Consider the following 18,607-nt stretch of genomic DNA (forward strand, 5'->3'; position numbering starts at 1 on the left):
ACCCTATTTTTATGTGTAATTAAAATGTAGATTCGTTACTATGATATCTTAGAGGATTTTTATTTCTTGATACTATTGGATGTTATATATATCTCTAAGGAAATGGAAAATGTGGTCTCGGCAACTTCAGGTTTGTTAATTTGACCTTAATAACCTTAGAAAAAATTTTGAAGGAATTAATAATTAAAGACACCAGAGTTGAGTGGAAGGAGGATGAAACACAATCTTTTTTGCTAAGATAGGTCATGTCAGACTGACCTAGTATCTTTTTTTAATAAGAAAGTAGGTTTTCTAGAAAAAGAAAAAAAAAAGTGCTAGTTCTGGTCTCTCTGGATTCTACTGCACCATTTAACATAGTGCTGGATCAAAACTATTGTTCAAGGTGGAGGAAGGTTAGGTTAGTGTAAGAACTATAAACTCACACAAAGAACTGGCACCAGGGGAGACAACGGGGTAGGTATATGAGATTCACTATTCTTTTTTAATTGTTTAGGTTTTTTGCTTTTTTTTTTTTCATGGGTCGAGTTGATTTTGTTGTCATGTTGTATTGAAAGCAGACTGTTGAAACTTGCTGATTAATTTCCAGTACAGAGTTTTGATGGAATGACTATGCAATTAATTTTACAATTAGGTAATACTAAAGGTGTGGAATTCAACACAGGGAAGTGTCAGGCCACACACTGGCAGGAATTCACTTACTGAGTTTAACCTTGATATCAAAATTAACAGTCTAAGCTCTTATATAATTGGTGGAAAGTGGCAGATTTTTAATTAGGCACGCAACTCCTGCCTTTCTCTCTTGACTGTTAACAGAGCCTGGGCACTTGACTCTGGCATCTGTTCTGAATGCCTCAAATGGGATGGTGCTGCGGCCTCAGCTTAGGAACTAATGCAAAAACTTCTATGAGCAGGGGGTTCAGCAGTGGATGACTTTGAAGGAGAAAAGCCTGTATGAGGGTAAGTGGGTGCAAGATCCAGAGAAGTGTCAGGAGCGGTATTTGCAGCTGAGGGAGGGCACCTCATCTGGGTGCATCTGGACTGGGACCCGATCTGGAGTAAGTGTGAAACACGTCTTGCAATATCCAAGAAACGTCAGCTCAGTATGTAACAGATGCAGAGAAAAGCTTCAGGGATAATCAAAGGAACGATGTTACAAGAGGAGTCTGAAGCAGCTGTGTTGGCTATGTCAGGAAGAGGAGCAAAATGGGAAATGCAATTACTGCAGCTGTGCTGCTGGGAGTCATGGGGAGTGTTGGAATGTGGCTGATAGCAGCTGGGTGACAGCTAACACACAGGATGGCTGTAGTCCATCAGAGGACAAATGAAAGTTTACGTGTAATAGCGTGTTACTGTAGGAAGGTTATGATACAGAAACAGAAGTGTCCAGGTGCAGGATTGTAGAGGTGACGTGAACTGAATATATAACATTTCTTAGTGATTGGAGTTTGTGTGTGTACCTAGAATATGAATAAAATGTTTAACCAACACAGAAATGCAAAGTGATAATCCCGTAATATATGGCAGTAGTCAGTAGGAGAATGCTTGATGTACAGTTAAGGAAAAGCTTAAAGATTTCTGAAGGGCGATGATTGCTTAGATTCTTTGGAGTTAGGCTGTTTGATAGCTTGTGCTTTTTGATCCCTCCTATACAGTGTGATACTTGCTGGTATTTCACTGTAGTTTCCATGCACTGCACAGGGAAAGCTGCATGATAAATCAGGCATCAAGTGAATTTGTAGGGCTGGACAAAGGTGTGTTAAGTTTAACCTGTGACAAAGATACATTTAGAAGCAGACTGCTGAGCAGCAAATTTACGACCAATGAGAAGAAAGCTTGCTCTGAAGTGAAAATTGTGGTTGAAGATCCCTGATGTGCCTGTAGTGACAAATGATCGGTGCGGTATTTACAGTCAGTGACAGCCCTTGCCCCAGATATCTCCTTAGCTTGAGAAATGCTTAAACTTGTAACTGTAAGCTGGTGAAGAGCTGCCCTTTACCTAGATGCTGGTTTGTCCCATCACCAGTTCAAAAAGGAGCTGAATTCTTTGAGCAAGGGTAAGTAATGTGCTTTCTGCTCTGTTGCAAATCCTGAGTTGCTTTAAGTGGCTTTATCAGCTATTAAGGCATTGATCAGGTCATTATTTAGCCAAATTATCCATAAAATAACAGGAAGCAAATGCCACAGCAAGAAACCTTTTTAATGTACTTCTGGCAAGGATATGTTTAGTTCTCTAGTTAGTTGTTTATTAATAAGTGCTTAGGCTTGTGTTTCTGAGGTTTTTAAGTGCCGAGAAGAATATCAGCAAAGAATAGTACAGCTTTGCTCGCGCCCCCCCCCCCCCCCCCCCCGCTTCTTAATTAATTATTGCATAGTCGCACTAAGTTGTTATTGTTCCGTGGCAAAAACAATTGTGTAATGGTCTCACAGTCCTTACTTGGAAAATTGCCACAGTAAAGAAAAAACACTGCTTATGGACTGAATTGTCAATAGTTTGGAAGGGGGATGTTCTGCTAGAAACACAGGGCTTTGAATGACAGTCTGAGAGGATGGGCAAGGATGGAGGACAGAGAAGAATGAAAAACTGTGAGTGCTTTTTCTGGTTTATTCGAGTCCTAGTCAACTTCCTTAGATTTAGAATCTGTCCCAGTTTAAGTTTGGCCTTTTCTTCTATATTCTAGGTTTTATTTAGCTCCAAGTCATGTTTTTCTGGCTATCAAACTGGGGGGTTAATTTGAAAGTCTGTCTAAGCCTCTTCCTGAGAGACAACAGTTGAAGCATCTCAGGCCTGCGGACTGTCACTTGTAACGATGCCCAGAAAAACTGGAAGAACAACACTTGAAGAGGTTTCTGGAGGAGAAAAGATGGTCAGGTCTGAGGGTCTTCTGCCTCTTAAGTTTAAGGAAAAAGGCTTCTCACAGTCCTATTGAGGAAGAAAAATAGAGAAATTTGTAGGAAAACTTTGCTTCCCATCACAATTCTTTTTTGGGGGATAGGATGGATGAAATAAGCACAAATTTAAGAGACAAGAGTACTGTCAGGTTTGGAATGCTTCCCTAGTCTGCTAAAGAACTGTTGGAGATCAGTATTAAACATAAGATATTAGAATGCAAAATTAATCCTGTCTCATAGTCTCTTAAGGTAGCTGTTTAAAAGTCAGAAAGAATTACCTTCTGAGGGTTCCTGTCTCTCTCTGCTCAGTTCTAGCTAGTTGCCTGTTTGGCTTAACGTCAGTACAGTTCAGTGAAGTGAATCCCATCTGAAGACTACAGCTTGCTTAACCTTTTCGTAGTGTAGTGTTTAGTCAAGGTGAGCACCATCCTTATGGTTTGTTCACACAGATTCTTAAACAGTAATAAAAAAATAAATATTTTTGTACTATTAAATAGGATCTATGTGAACTATATCTGTTGAACTATATGCAGTACAAGAGAGAAGCTTACTCCAACTTATTTGGATATTTCTCTTGTGATACTTTTAATTATATGTTTTCTGTTTGGATAGATTATATGCTGTAAAAACTAAAAGCAAAATGTGCCAAGGTATTTTGGGAGTTTGTAGACAAGCATGACAGAGATAATATTAATTTCTTCTTCAGATGTGTTTATGCTAATTTTGCTTTGGAACAAAAATACATCCATTTGGGAATATTTATGTTCAAGATTGTTCTGTAATTTCCATATTAAAAAAAAATCTTAATACGTCTCGTGCTAGACTTTAACCCCAGAAATGCCTAGAACACAAAGATGAGATAGTCTAAAAGATGATTTGTAGCTCAGGCCCTTATGAGAGCTTACTCTCCTTGAAAGCATTAAAAAGTAAGCTGTCTAAAATTGTACTTTATTGTTGACTTTTTGCACATGTTAACATGAGCAAACAAAGAAGAATTATTTGAAAGGGCTGCTCAGCTGTTAACGCTGAGCTATTTTTAGTGGGACATTTGAACATTTATTTGGTGTTTCTGAAAGGAGGTATTTTCACTGTGGTTGTGCATGTTCACGTTGGCAACTTTCCTTTATGCAAATCTGCTGTGATTTGAGATAAGGTGATTTTTTGGAGCTGTGCCAGGCAGCTGCCAAATAGTCTTAAAGATTCAGAGTGGAGGTGTAGAGAAAAACAGTTGCGTGGAGGAAATTCTGGCTGTGTAACCCTACAAGTTTGGCAGAGTGTCCTGGAAACATCTTGGGTAGTGGCGTTTCCACCATTTGATTGGGAGCTTCTTTCCATAAACTTGGAAATCTTCACCTTGAGATTTTGTTGTTTTTATTCAGCTGGCACTCTCAGCTTGCTAATTCCATCCCATAAGATGAGCCGGGATCCATTTAATAAACATACCTATTAATACGGACAGGTGCCTTAGTCTGCAGTGAACCCTGTTAGCACTAGTTGAACAAGGCTGGACTTTAGAAGCTAAACCTGTTTGAACCAAGGCACCAGCTGTAATTTTTGTGGGTGGTGGGTGGGAAAGCAGCCACCATGAGCTACCTTTTGTTGATTTTCCATTTGTAAAGGTTTTCATTGTGCTTTAAGGTGTTGGATGAAGGCCTTCAATCTAGAGAGAAGGGAAAATTTAGCTTAACTGTCACAGAAATTAAAGGAAATTACTTCTGAAATATTTTCAACACCTTTATTCCTTAAGTAACTGGGTTTCCCTGTGTTCTGTTTCTTTTAATGCATGAGCTCAGGTTAATTCAATAACTTGTTGACTTTACTATGGAGAACATGAATAACCTTTAGCAAAGGAAAAAAATTAACACCTTCCTTACAGAAAGAAAGTAACAATATTAGGAAAGAAGACTGGTAAAAACCAAGTTGAAAGCATGTCCAAGTAGTAGTTGAAATATCATGGTAATAATCTGTTGATAGTAGGAATACAGAAAAGATGGTAAACAATCAGACTCCCTTCTGTTTGACTCAATACCATATTCTGCAGCAAAAGCCAGTTTTTTATGTAATCCTCCTATCACAGTTACTAGGAGAGGAGTTTCTTGCTTTCTAATTACATGTGTAAATGTTTATATAAATACATTAGTTTGCCTTACTGGATTTTTTTTCAATTTTTTTTTAACTTTTTAGCAGAAGAGCTGTGAATATTTTCGCATGCAAGTCTACAAAGGTTTAAACTTGGCATATAATTGCAGTTACTTACTTATAAGTGATTTTCATGTTTTCATTGTTAGTGAAAAAAATGTTATTGCCACTCTCGTTTGTTATTGTCTTATAGTTCATAGGCTACATAAATAGGAACAAAGTAGAAAGATAAATTCGTGTTTGGGGGGAATTTTAATCTCTTGAACAATAAGGTAGGAGATAATAGAAAATATTCTGGGTCAGCTGATGCATTCTCAAACAGATGAGTCCTTTGCTAGTTCAAGGGTAAGATCTGTAATAGTATACTTAAATGGTTGTTGAAGAGAAATTCTGAAAAAAATGTATCTTGTAAACATTTCAGACATATGTAGCCCTTAGTAACAGTTTGAAAGGTAGAATTTAATTTCTGAATTACAAACTTTATTTTTTTTTTTTGTTTATTTCCCTGGTATTTCTCTATTAATCAGCTTTGAAATCCGTATACTATAACAGGAAGAAAAGCCTTTTGTATTTCAGATTTGTAAGTATGACAAATCAACTTTGTTTGGTATGGTGCCTGTTAGCGCATTTTATCCTCAGACAAACAATGGGTTATATGTGTTAAGCCATTGGCTTTGATGGGTTAAGTTGTAGTTATAGTCAGCGAACACTGCCACACAGTTGTTTATTTATTTGAGAAGGAAAGTTGGGAGAGCAGTGCCTTCAGAAAGTATTTGATGGGGAAGGAGCAAAGATGGAAAGAAGTTGCTCTTGAGGACTGATTTTTCAAGAAGGCGCTGCTGGGAGCAAAATTCAGTTGGGGAGCAGTGGTGATGGATCCCCACGGACAAAACAGCCACCCAGAACTTTGGGAATGAGTGGTCTCAAGAGACTGTGTTCTACCGTATATGTTGGTTGATATTTATTCAGCTTTATGGAGAAATGCACTTGGTCTACTCCAGCTTGTCTGTAAATGAGAGCTTGGGTGTCTTGCTATGCAGTGAAGGGAAGAGGCAAGCACAGACAAAAAAATCCCTAATGATTTTTCTTCAATCTTCAAATAAAAGCAGCTTTTAACTTTCCCAGTGCAGGTTCACTCATCTGGAGCTGCTCTTCTGGGTCATTCAAAACACCTTCCTTTTTCTCCTTTCCCAGGAGCACCAATAAATACCCATAAGTAGTTGGCATCTATTAAAGAGCATCTTTCATTGGACTAGACAAAATCAGTACACTAAATAGGAGCCTCACAGAACAGGAAAGATCCCTTCTATGACCAGCTGCATCTGTCACTAGAGAGGCTGCTCTGGCTTATTGAATCTTAATGTTGTTGGTTTGAAATCATGTAGTGCGAAAGGAGTAAGATATTCTCTGTCCTGAGGTTAGTTTCAATGTCAGTGTTCAAAAAGGAAAATCTGAACATGAGAGCTGAGAAGACTGTGGTTGTTAGGTCTCCTGAAAAACAGACACAGCAATTACTGCATGGTCAGAGCTTTCCCAGAACTGAGAAGAAATTCACAGTATATTTTTATCTTGGCAGATTAAAGTGTCCTTTTATACTATGACAGATCACATTAGGAAAATCCACTTGGATAAGCGTTCGCAAACTCTGTTCTCACTTATGCAGTATTGACCTGGGGGTGTCACTGGGGAGGAAAATAGAATATGTTTTGACACTTGTTATTTGGATGCCACTGTTGTTCACTCCCAGGCAATGTAGTTTTATCTACAGTTGTAAAAGGCAGGTACAGCTGCAGTTTCATGACATTCACTTTTATGCGAGTTTAACTGGAAGCAAAACTGCCCATTTGTCTAGTGATCATGCTTTAAAAACAGAAATGTTAATAAATATGTTCACTTTTGCTTCTTCTGCCTGACTGTACAGTCCAACTTCTCTACCTTCTCATTCCCACTGGATCTCTGAAAATACTCATTCATTTGTAAAATTGGAGTTTACAGTGCAAATCATTCAAATTAGCTAAACTACTTGTGGGGCTTATACAAAAACTTGTACTACAGCAGAAGCGCAGAGAACGGTATTTTTGTGACTTTCACAGTCTTTACTTTGAACCAAGGCTGCATCATCCTTTAGCCGCCTGAATTTTCATAAGAATTTGACACTGTTGTTGCTTCAGTATTAAAAGATCCATAGGGCTTGGGTTGAGTGGTAGTCTCCTGCATTTCGCCTAGTAGCCCCTGGCTTCATTCCCCATAGGTAATGCCAGACTCTGACTTTTCTTTAATTCTCTTTTATTGGGGATAGCAAACTGCTTGGTTGGTGTTTTTGTTTTGGGTTGGGGTTTTTTTCTAAGTCTATACCTCATAAAAAACTATTTGCCATGTAGGGTTTCAGTTAGATTTTGTTTTTATTTGTTTAAAATGATTACTTTCTATTACTGTTTTTGGTATTATTAATTTGATAAAGAAGTTATTATTAGACTTTCCCTTTTCAGAACTAGAAAATGCCCAGAAGGGGTTTTGCTCGCATTTTCCGAATACAAATTTACTTCTAAATCGAGACAAAACATGGAAAAATTTAGAATGTTAGGTGAATAATGTTTGTAGTTCAGAGCAGATGGAAATAATGTAAGATGAAAAAAACAACAGCAAAAACCCAACAGTCTTGACAATCATAGCTGTTCGGTTCTTATAATGTTTTAAGTTGGTGGTTTAAAATTGCCCGTGAACTATGCAAATAAGTTGGTGGGAAGCGACTGAGGAAAGTAAGCCTACGATCAGTAGCTCTAAATTAGCATGTTCCAAAGGGTTCTTCCACTGTAAAATTTTCAGGGAGTTTTCAAATCAGAAAAGATTGAAAGCTACTGATATAAGAGTTTAACAATGTCCCATTTCATTTTGTTCTAGCTTGTTTCACTTCAAACTCTTAAAAAAGTTTAGTTTAATGACATTTATTGTTTTAAAACAAATATTTTATGAAGATGGATTGCGTGGTTCACAGTGGGCAGACAATCATTTTATGTTTTCAGAGGAAGAAAATAGATTGTGCTTGGAGCATAGATGTTATCTCAGTGATCACAAACTGTCCTGACAATGTTATGTCTAGCTCTCATTCTTGCATCTTTAGTCTATAAAAACTCCCTAAATAAAGTTGTAGAGATGAGATCTGCATGACCTTAAAAAGCTGGAAACAGAGAAATTAGTGCTCCCAACTGTTCAAAAATTTCTATCCTAAAACAGTATGACAACAGCATCTGCTGATGCAAGTAAACAGTGAAGAATGGCACTAAATTCCACATCTGTGCCATTGCACTCATTTTTTTAATGTGCAAAGATGAAACACACCTTGCATCTAAAGGGAGGAAGTTGTTATTATCTAAAGTACTTCAGATTCTGACATGAGGATTATTATGTTCATGTTGATAGTTTCCTCTTCTTCGCTCTCAGATCCTCTTAGGACCATTTTTATGTTTGCTAATAAGCTTTTAAACTTGGCTGTTGCTTCATTGGTCTGCAGCTCCACGTTACATCTAAATTTACTGTATGTGGTACCTTACATGCATGTTAGATACTATTTCTTTGTTCTGTTTATTACCCCTGAAGCCAGTTTAGCCAGCCTCAAGTCTGCAGTTCTTTAAGTGACCATAGATCTATCGCCACAGTGTCACCAAGTGTCAGCTCTGTACCTTATCTCTTTTTATCCCATGCTTGTACTCCTTTCCTCTGCATCCTATGTCTCCATTTCTCAAGGCCTCTGCTATCGTACTAGGCCTGTATTTTTCGACACCACATCACTGACAGGCTAAGAGAGTTGGGGTTGTTCAGCCTGGAGAAGAGAAGGCTCTGGGGAAACCTTATTGTGGCCTTTCAGTACTTAAAAGGGGCATATAAGAAAAGTGGAGACAGACTCTTTAGCAGGGCCTGTTGTGACAGGATAAGGGGTGATGGTTTTAAACTAGAAGAGGGGAGATTCAGGGTAGACATGAGGAAGAAATGTTTTACACTGAGGGTGGTGAAACACTGGCCCAGGTTGCCCAAGGAGGTGGTAGATGCCCCATCCCTGGAGACATTCCAGGCCAGGCTGGACGGGGCTCTGAGCAACCTGATCTAGTTGAAGATGTCCCTGCTCATTGCAGGGGGTTGCACTGGGTGGCCTTTGAAGGTCCCTTCCAACCCAAACTATTCTATAATTCTGTGATTGTTGGGGAGTTATGAAATGATGATGCTACCACACAAAGGTAAACAAAAGTAAGAACAAATTAGCCACTGAATTCGGGGCAGTTGGAAAAATTGTTATTACAACTAAACCAAGTTTAATTGCAGTCTAAAACAAAGTTGCAGGCGGGTCAAGTAAAGTTCAGACAAAGCAAGGCTGAAAAGCCGAAGTCCTCAGCGTTTGCAAGCCTCCCTGCAAGGCTTATGGCCAGTCACTAGTGATGGCAATATGGTATTACAGGGTTACAGTGTAACAGAGCTACAAGGGACCATGATGAGCTGTGGTAACACATTATCTGTCATGTTACCACCAGCTCTTAAATACAGAGGTCTGTGTATGGTGTCCAGCTCAGAAAGTTCCTAGAGTGCTTTTCAGATGAATCTGGGAATGCAAACCTGGAGATGCTTCACAAAATACCAGTACTGTTCATTGTACTGCTTTTCTCAGTCTTTAGCACTGTCTGCTCTCAGAGAGGAATTCAGTCTTGATTAACCTTTTGCTCTGACCCAGTCTTCATATTCAGCTTTTGTTCCTACCCTTTTGCCAAAAGATACTGCCTCTCTAGCAGAGACAGCGGATGTAGAAATGTGTGCCCACACTGAGATGCCGTTCAGTATCTTAGTGTAACCTGTTGCTGAAAGTGGCTTTGATGAGACCATGGACTAAGAACTTGTGTGGCTGAAGTGCCGGTACCTGTTTGCACCTGGGCCAGATGACCAAGACAGGCAGCTGTGGGCAGAAACATAGTCTTGGCTGCCTTGCCTGCCTTACCTTGGAGGTTTAACTACTGTGATAGGCAGCATGCTTATGAATTTCTGAGAAGGTGTGGTGGGAGGCATCAGGAGTTAGCAGGAGAAGCCAGTGTCACTGTTGCTTGCCTGCAGCCTACAAAATTGAGAGTCAGATATATCTGTCATGAGAGTGAGTTAGTCATGAACTCTAAGAAGGAAAGTAATTTCAGATGCATCCTTCACATTTTCAGGCTTTTCTGTATCCATGCAAAATTTGCTTTTTAAAAAAGCGAGATTCGCATAAACTTGGCCTATAGTAACATAGCAGTTTTATAAGGCATGTTAGTGCTTGGAGAATTGACAAAGTTCTGACATTTAAGCTCATATTTTTGAGCACTGCAAGGAACTCAGCACTAATATTTGCCCTTTGTCCTTGCAGAGCATTTATATCTTTTTGTGGTCTTTGCTACCATCCCCGCTGCAGATATTATTTTTTTAAATAAACTTCTGAAGCCCACTAAACTGAATCAGTTCTAAAGATTGATCAATACCAGTCGCTGAAAACAAACCAGCAGATTGTGTTTACAATTATTTTAAAATTGGTTTTAAAAGCCCTGGACTCTAGAAATGTGAAATTGGTGGCCAAAACCTATAGGAGTCTTAATTTTTCTCTGAATTTTGGGCTGAAACGTTTGTTACATTTGGTCTATAAGCAGATGTAGTCAGAGCAGAATAAAGTGTTGCACAACACATACTGCAGCTATACAAGGACTTGCTACCTTCTCTGTCTGAACAGACCACTTTAATCTGTAATATGTTGGAGTGAGGAGACATAAACCTTCCAAGTAAGTACCCCCAACATTTTTATTTGTCTGCAGGTGTTCTTATGTTTGCTTATTTTACACATTAAGCCCATCAGAGTAGCAGAAATACTGTTAGTTACTAGTTCCAAACTTTATCTTTGACTTTTCTGCCTTAGAGCTTATAATAATATCCAACGTTTTCTCGGAGATCTCATAATATTCAGTACAAGACATTTATTTTCTTTAATAGTTCCTTTCTTCAATCACACCTCAACAAAGAATATAGTATTTCAGTAAGCCTGATAGAAAAAGCTTGGAAGCCTCATGGAAATTTTCACAAGTAAAGGACAATTTTTGCAATGTGATATTCTAGTAGAAAGCCACTGATCTTATATTGGAGAATAATTAATAATTAAATTCACAGAAATATTTCAGCGTAGAAATATTTGGTCTGATTTCCTCTTATGAGGTCGCCTCAGAGACATGGAAGCCACTTAAGGTTTGTTTTTTTGTAGGTCACGTACTTTATTCATTCCAGGTTTTTTTTACTGATTTAGGCCTTTTAAATTCAGCAAACAAATACGGCATGTTTCAATATATTCCAGATATTTTTCCAGTATGTTATAAAAAGACCCATGTCTGTCGATACATGTAATCTCTCACACACTGTTGTGTGTCAGTAGCTCTGCTACAAGGTAACAATCCATTTAGTAAATTACTTTGTCAGTTCCTGTTAGCAACAGTTCAGTTTATACTTGAGGTGGACTTTGCTTTTTGCAAATGTGGTGAAATGTGCCTTCTCTTAAAATCCAGGTGCAGTTTATTCCAAGTGAAAAACACATAGGGAAATATAATACAGGTTTCTGTGAACTATTTCACTGGGCCTTGCTTACATCTTCCTATTTCTTCTTTCTTACCTGAACTCTAGATGTACTGTCTACTGCTGACAGTTCTCATCAGCACAGTCACTAAAGTGAAGCTATTGTTGTTGACATTGAAGTGTAGAAATGTTGGTTTCTCTGAAGTTACCATTTTCTGAAGAGTAGTATCCTTCCTTGTGACCTGCAATGGGCAGATAGTGACATTCTGAGACTTCTGAAAAATTACTTTTTCATGTTTTCTGGCTTTGTTGGGAAGTGAAATTGTGGCTTCCTTTTCTGAAAGAGAGCTGTCTGCAGCAGTTCCTTGCCTATAGCAGAAAAACTCGGACAAATTAGTGTATCTCAGACCCTGTCACTTCACTTCCTGTTTCCCTGTCTCATTGGTCATGATCAGAATGTGGCTGCTGTGACCATGTTGTGAAGGGTGGGGAGGGAGCTGTGGGGTGCAGGGAGGAACTGGGGTAGCACATTCTGCACCCACTGACCTGGAGTGCACCTGCTGCATTGGACAATGCAACACAATAACACAGTCACAGAATCACAAAATGTCAGGGATTGGAAGGAACCTCGAAAGATCATCTAGTCCAACCCCCTGCCGGAGCAGGAACACCTAGACGAGGCTACGAGGCTACGCAGGAATGTGTCCAGGCGGGTTTTGAATGTCTCCAGAGTAGGAGACTCCGCAACCTCCCTGGGCAGCCTGTTCCAGTGTTCTGTCACCCTCACTGAGAAGTTGTTTCTTCTCATATTTAAGTGGAACCTCCTGTGTTCTAGTTTGTATCCATTGCCCCTTGTCCTGTCATTGGTTGTCACTCAGAAGAGCCTGGCTCCATCCTCGTGGCACTCACCCTTTATATATTTATAAACATTAATAAGGTCACCCCTCAGTCTCCTCCAAACTAAAGAGACCCAGCTCCCTCAGCCTTTCTTCATAAGGGAGATGCTCCACTCCCTTGATCATCTTCGTTGCCCTATGCTGGACCCTCTCCAGCAGTTCCCTGTCCTTCTTGAACTGAGAGACCCAGAACTGGACACAATATTCCAGGTGTGGTCTCACCAGGGCAGAGTAGAGGGGAAGGAGAACCTCTCTCGACCTACTAACCACCCCCCTTCTAATACACCCCAGGATGCCATTGGCCTTCCTGGCCACAAGGGCACAGTGCTGGCTCATGGTCATCCTGCTGTCCACCAGGACCCCCAGGTCCCTTTAGTTGTCTCTGAGTCTCCTCTTACTCCTTCACAGTGCTGATGCTCCTGAATAATTTTTTAATGTATAAACATTTTCAAGTATATAAAGGCTGCATCTTGCTCAAGGCCCAGTCAGAAATAGGTTTATTTCTTCTTTCAGTGTCTGTCTTGAGGCATAGCTAATGGCTGACAGGTGATGAGCAATATCTTTTGCTCTGCTTAGTCCTGCGTCCTATCGCTTCTTGAGAAGCAGCTCAGCAATCCATCCATCCATCCATCCATCCATCCTCAAACCTACCAGCCCTACTCCCTTTTGGCTTTCATCTCAGCTCAGATCTGCCTTTATCTGTCTGGTAGATAGCCCTGTGTGAAACTCCATACTTTCTTCTCACAACTTGGGCAAGAGAGCAGCCCTAACATTGGGAGGCTTTGGCCCAGATCCTAAGAATGTGGACAGGATTTTCTAGACGAGTCTGAAGTCTTTGACAGGACCAGAAAACTGGGGTCTGCATACTGTCTAGATAGTTGTCAAGGAAAATATTTTCAGAAACTGGCAAGATATTGAGGCAGCACAGACCCCCTGTTATATCTTACGGGAGGATCTTACTGTTAACCCACAGGGTAGAATTGACATGAAAAAGGATTCCTTTCACTGGGACAGCTGTCCCACCGAGGCGTTGAAATGGGAGCAGTGGTGGGAAGCGTTCACTGTTGTTGGCCTGTGTGGAGTTGGGTGCTTATGCTTCTGAACTGCCAGCATCATACCCATTGTTAACATGATTCCAGAAAGGAATCCAGGAAAGAGCCTTGTGGTCAGCATCTTGGCCCACAAGAACCCTTTCTCCCATTTATTTAGAAAGATCAAGGTAAACAAACAAATAATTTTATTTTCCAGGAAGAAGACATGAAAGCAGCACAAAGGAATCAGATATCTGGAACCAAAAAAGTAATTATTTCATTTGAAAAGACATCCAATAACATGGCTAGTAGACACAGTCTAGGCATGCATTGAGAAAAAAACCCCACATATATGGATGAGAAATACACATACAAAACACAGTTCAGGAGTACAAAACAAATGTTGATGCAGAAATATGCATCAGTGGATTTGTGTTAGAAGCATAAGACTCCAGTTTTGCTGTGCTGCCTAAATCCTGGTAATAACTCTTGTGGAATATTACTCCCACACTAACATTTATTTTAAATTTTCTAAATCCTTGATACACTTTCATTTAATGAGTCAATTAGTTATGTCTTATTGAAAACACGTATTTTAGAGAAAGAATTCATGCATTTCTGGTTTGTCCTCAGATGCTACTATGTATTTTTAATTTATATGAATGTTTCAACAGTAAGCGTAGGAATCACAGCAAGACAGAGCAATGCCATGTAAAAATTAAGGGTGCTTGGGAGATTTTTTTGGTGTGGCCATGACCTAATGGAGCATTCCTTCCATGTGGGAAAATATAGTGTCAGGAAAGTAAGTAAATGTTTACACTGTGACCCAGAGTGCAGTCCCGTTGCACAGGTGAAGCTCAGCGTAACCCAATGTTTTCAGAGCAGAATGTGAGATCTCAGCACACAGAGGATAGTGCTGACAGGAGCCTGTGACTCCTGGGTTGTTTTGACCAGAATACACTAGCTTTAATTAGTGCTATGTTAGTCTGTGAAGTGGGGTGAGTATTATAGGCAAATAGATCAGATAGTTCCCTAGACTTTTTGTTGTAATCCAAACTTGACCAAAACTTTTGATTATAGATCTAGTGTCAGTGCTTTTATCCCTCCCTGTCTTCTGTGGTGCCTCTCACCTTGCCTGTATGTTGGAGGATATTTTACTGCCATCCATGTGTAATCAACAGGAATAGTAAATCTTTAGCAAATGTTAAGGTCTAGTTCATTTCTATTACAAGTCATAAACTGTTGGGGTTTTTTGTTTGTTTGTTTGTTTTTTCTGCCTCTGTTCCCCTGCTCCACCCTTTCCTACAACAGGAGGAGCATGGAGAGGAGGTTAAACTGTTTTTTTCCACTTAGAGCAATGATGTTTCTGCATTGTGAGCATCATGCTTACAATGAAAGACTGCTTTAGAAGAGGCAAGCTTTAGGAGTGTGTCCAAAGAACCATCTAAATCATAAATGTGTTACTATGCCAAATTCCTCCAAAGAAAATATGTCCCCTGTTCTGATGGGCTTTTCCATGTCTGTACAGGTTGTGTGAGAAACCTGGGTCACTGGGAGAAAAGTCATCCCACGCACGGGAAACTTTACCACAATGTGCACAGAACGTTTCTTGTGAAGAGGGAAAAGATTAATTTGGAGTAAAGACCATTTGTAAGCTATTTCAGTTTCTGTTGGTTAAACAACAGAGGAGGCTGAGGGGGTTGGACTTCAAAGTGCTTTATAGCAAGACTCATTATTTTCCATGGCATTATGCTGTGCTTAACTTGATACCAGCTGTTCTGCGAAATGAACTGTGCTGTGCTTTTTCTTTTTTAGTTAGCAACCATGTGTTATAAATGCTCACTTCCACCTGTGGGTGTGCATATTTTTCTGCTCATAGAAGTAATACTAAAGAAATAGCAGTGTTGTGATGACAAGTGAAATTAAAACAATATCTCATTAAGAAGAATGTAATTGTATTTCTGTTGTGAATATAGACTTAATTTGCACAAAAAACCCAAGTGGCCTAAATTGCAGTTTTCTATTAAAAGTACTCAAATGTATTGGAGAGATAAAATTGGGTTTTTAGATTAATTGAATTTGCTGAAATGCATAGTGGGAAGGATCAAGAAGAATGTGATTTACAGTTTTCTCTGTAAGTGGGAGAGAGTGGACAGAAAGCAAAGAAAGCACGCTACTTTTTGCTGCTGAAATGGCCTTTTATCTAAATATCACTTAAAGGTTGCATTTGGGAATTTCCACATTACACAAATGTATTCATTGTGTCTTGCCATAGTTTATTTCATTTTTTGGAAGACTTTTCCCTGTTCTTGCTGAGGTCCCTGACTTGCTCAGAATTCTGAGGGCTTCAGAGAGTGACAAGAAAACTCTTCAGGGCAAACTTGATGTTTTTTCTCCTTGGTAATCAAGTTTCTAGTCAGTGGGAGAGGGGGATGTTGAACCAGATTGTGAGGGGAACGTAGACTTCAGGGGCAGACTGAGAGAGGGAAATGCAGCTTCTTTGTGAAGCTGACGGACTAGCACCTGCCAAACTTGTTCTTGATGGGGAAGTGATTGCAGTTGGAGATAAAAGGTCCATAATGGATGCTGGCTCCACTTAACTTCCTTTTGCCGTCCCAAGGGGCATGGTAAGCAGGATGTCCTAGATCATAAGGTAACTGAAGGAGAGTGAATGGATCTGCAGGAGGTGTAGTTTGTGTTGCCACTCCCATGAATTTGGCCGGAAGGAAGAATCTGACTCAAGGTATCAGGCTCATGGCTCTGGGTTTCCTGTTGTTGTGATTTGTGTGAGATTCAGGATATTCATTAAATGAGACAGAAGATTGAAGTGCTTGTGGGATTGTAAAAAAAATAGCTCTTAGTCGGTGCTGATCTTAGCAGGCTTTCACTGGGACCTGCTGTCCTTTGAGTTAATGTCCTGCTGTTGGGCTGCCTCTGCAGCCATGAGTGGTAGGATTGATCCAGAACTTCACCTCAGACCTTGAAGCATGGTCAATAGATTTCCTTGCATCTTCTTTGAAAAAGCTGTTGGAATGCTGGAATTTGGAGTTGCTGGAAGATTGATCTTGAGCCAGCATGGCAAATCTTGTTTCACTACCAAGGTTTTCTAGAGTTGGAAGTTAAAAAAATTTTTAAAAAGTAAAAAAATCTGTATACTCATTGTACTGGAGATTATGCTCTTACGTGGAAGGCAGCAGTCATAACTTAGCATTATCTGGCATTTCATCCATTTCATCCTCTTCATTATTTTGTCCATAATCACACAGTTAACAGGTTGTTAGCTGGAAACTTGGCCGTCTTGCAGGTCAAAAATACTTACTGTTTCAGGCAGTATTCATTTCCACCTTTTTGTGTTTGCTAAATCATTTTCAAGCAGAGAAACATTTTACTAAGATGTTATCTGAAGAATGCATTTGGCTGAAGGAGCCCTCTTGATGTTTGGAAACTGATTGTTCAGGAACAGGAACTCTAATTTGTAAGGATCTTACAGTCCAGAGAGTGGTAAAACTAATTGCAGTAATTTTCAGTTTCAGTAATTACCCCACAACTACTTTTTCACTCCCTCATGAAGATTATGATAAACTTCTAGTAGGGTTGCATCCCCATTTTCTTAAAGCATTAAAGAAGCTGTCACACTCTCTCTATTATTCTCTTCATGTAGATGTACCAATAACATTTAACCTTCCACCGCTGTTGCATTTTCAGCATTGGCACGCCTCGTTACCCAATCAAATGCCATAAACCCAGAGCACTATGGCTGTAAAAAAGTGCAATCTCAAAGTAGGTTTTGATTTAGTCTGTAATTGGAGTAGCCTCTTTCTCCTGTTTACTGATGTGTGAATTGGAAAAATCCTGTTTCTTACAGTTGTGTAATGAGTGTCAAAAAGTAGGTGTAAGCGTGAAAGAAGGTTTGATGTCATCTGACACAGGTTGTTTTGTTAGGAGGTATTTTTTTTTTCCAAGAAGGGAACAGACCAAGCACTTTGTCAAAACAATTGCAGACATAAGGAGAATACTAACTTATACAAGGTAATCATCAGGGGATGATTTGGGGGCCCACAGATGATCATTGCTTTTGCTTGAGGACTTGCAAGTCAGAGTGAAACTGAATGTCTGAGAGTTTCGAGCCCACAGCACATGGAGCCCTGCAGCTGAGCAGAGTGGCACTGGCTTCAGCCAAGACTGAAGTGGCATCTGGTGAAGATCTTTTCTTATGGCCATGTGCTTTTGTGCTAATAGAGCACGAAATAAATATTCACATAACAGAAGGGAGGCTTCTTTAGAAGCCTTTTCTGCACAATGGAAATGACCGTTACTGGTGTTGTAAGTCAACACCAGCTTTTCACACTTCTTTTGAAGCCACAATTGAAAACTGGGCTTGCAGCAACTTCGTGAAGTGCAAAGCTGGATGTATTGCCAGCATCAGCTGTCAACAGCATTAGCAAGGGCAAGGCCAAAGGCTCTGTCTAGGTGCATGTGCCATCTTTAACACTGGGTTTGCCTGGACTTGAATTACAGCAGCCTTTGGGACTGCTGGCTCCAGGAGTGGTATTAGTCTTTTGTACCATTGCAGAAACTCTCTGCTGTGTTAATACTGCCTTAATTTGGTAGGAATCCTCCCTCTACTGATTTTTATAAAAAACATGATCATAAGGTTGTAATAGTTGAAACAGTTGTAATTCAAGAGAGTGATCAGAGGACCTGTCATTTGGATCTATCAGGCTATACAGTGAATCTAAGTCATCCCTGCCTGAGTTAGCACAAGTGTGGGAGGGATCCGGTTTGCTTAGCTGCAGCATCAGGCCTAACGTAGTCATCTAAATTCTTTCTATAATTAGAGAGAGAGAGAGAGAGATACCTTCATGGGGTGATTCATCCCACCTACCTTGGAAAATGGTGACTCATTCTGGGGAAGTGCCCATGTCTCACCATTGACTATGTAGAGAACCTGGGCAGTGAGTTGAGATCAGATACCTGCTTCCTATGCAGATTAGGTGAGATAAAACCCTTTCCATAAGTGGTAAGAGCTCACACCTATGTTCTTGAGCAGTCTTGGGTTATTAGTAGGGCTGGCAATTAAATCAAACT

General features: G+C 39.8%; 1 protein-coding gene across 17 annotated transcripts in view; it reads left to right on the forward strand.

The window, feature by feature from the left end:
• INPP4A (inositol polyphosphate-4-phosphatase type I A) overlaps window positions 1-18,607 on the forward strand; it is a 125,799-nt gene that overhangs the window by 56,734 nt on the left and 50,458 nt on the right. The gene's annotated exons all lie outside the window — the stretch shown is intronic.

This window comes from Streptopelia decaocto (assembly GCF_964273445.1).
Source record: "Streptopelia decaocto genome assembly, chromosome: 1".
Lineage (NCBI taxonomy): Eukaryota > Metazoa > Chordata > Aves > Columbiformes > Columbidae > Streptopelia > Streptopelia decaocto.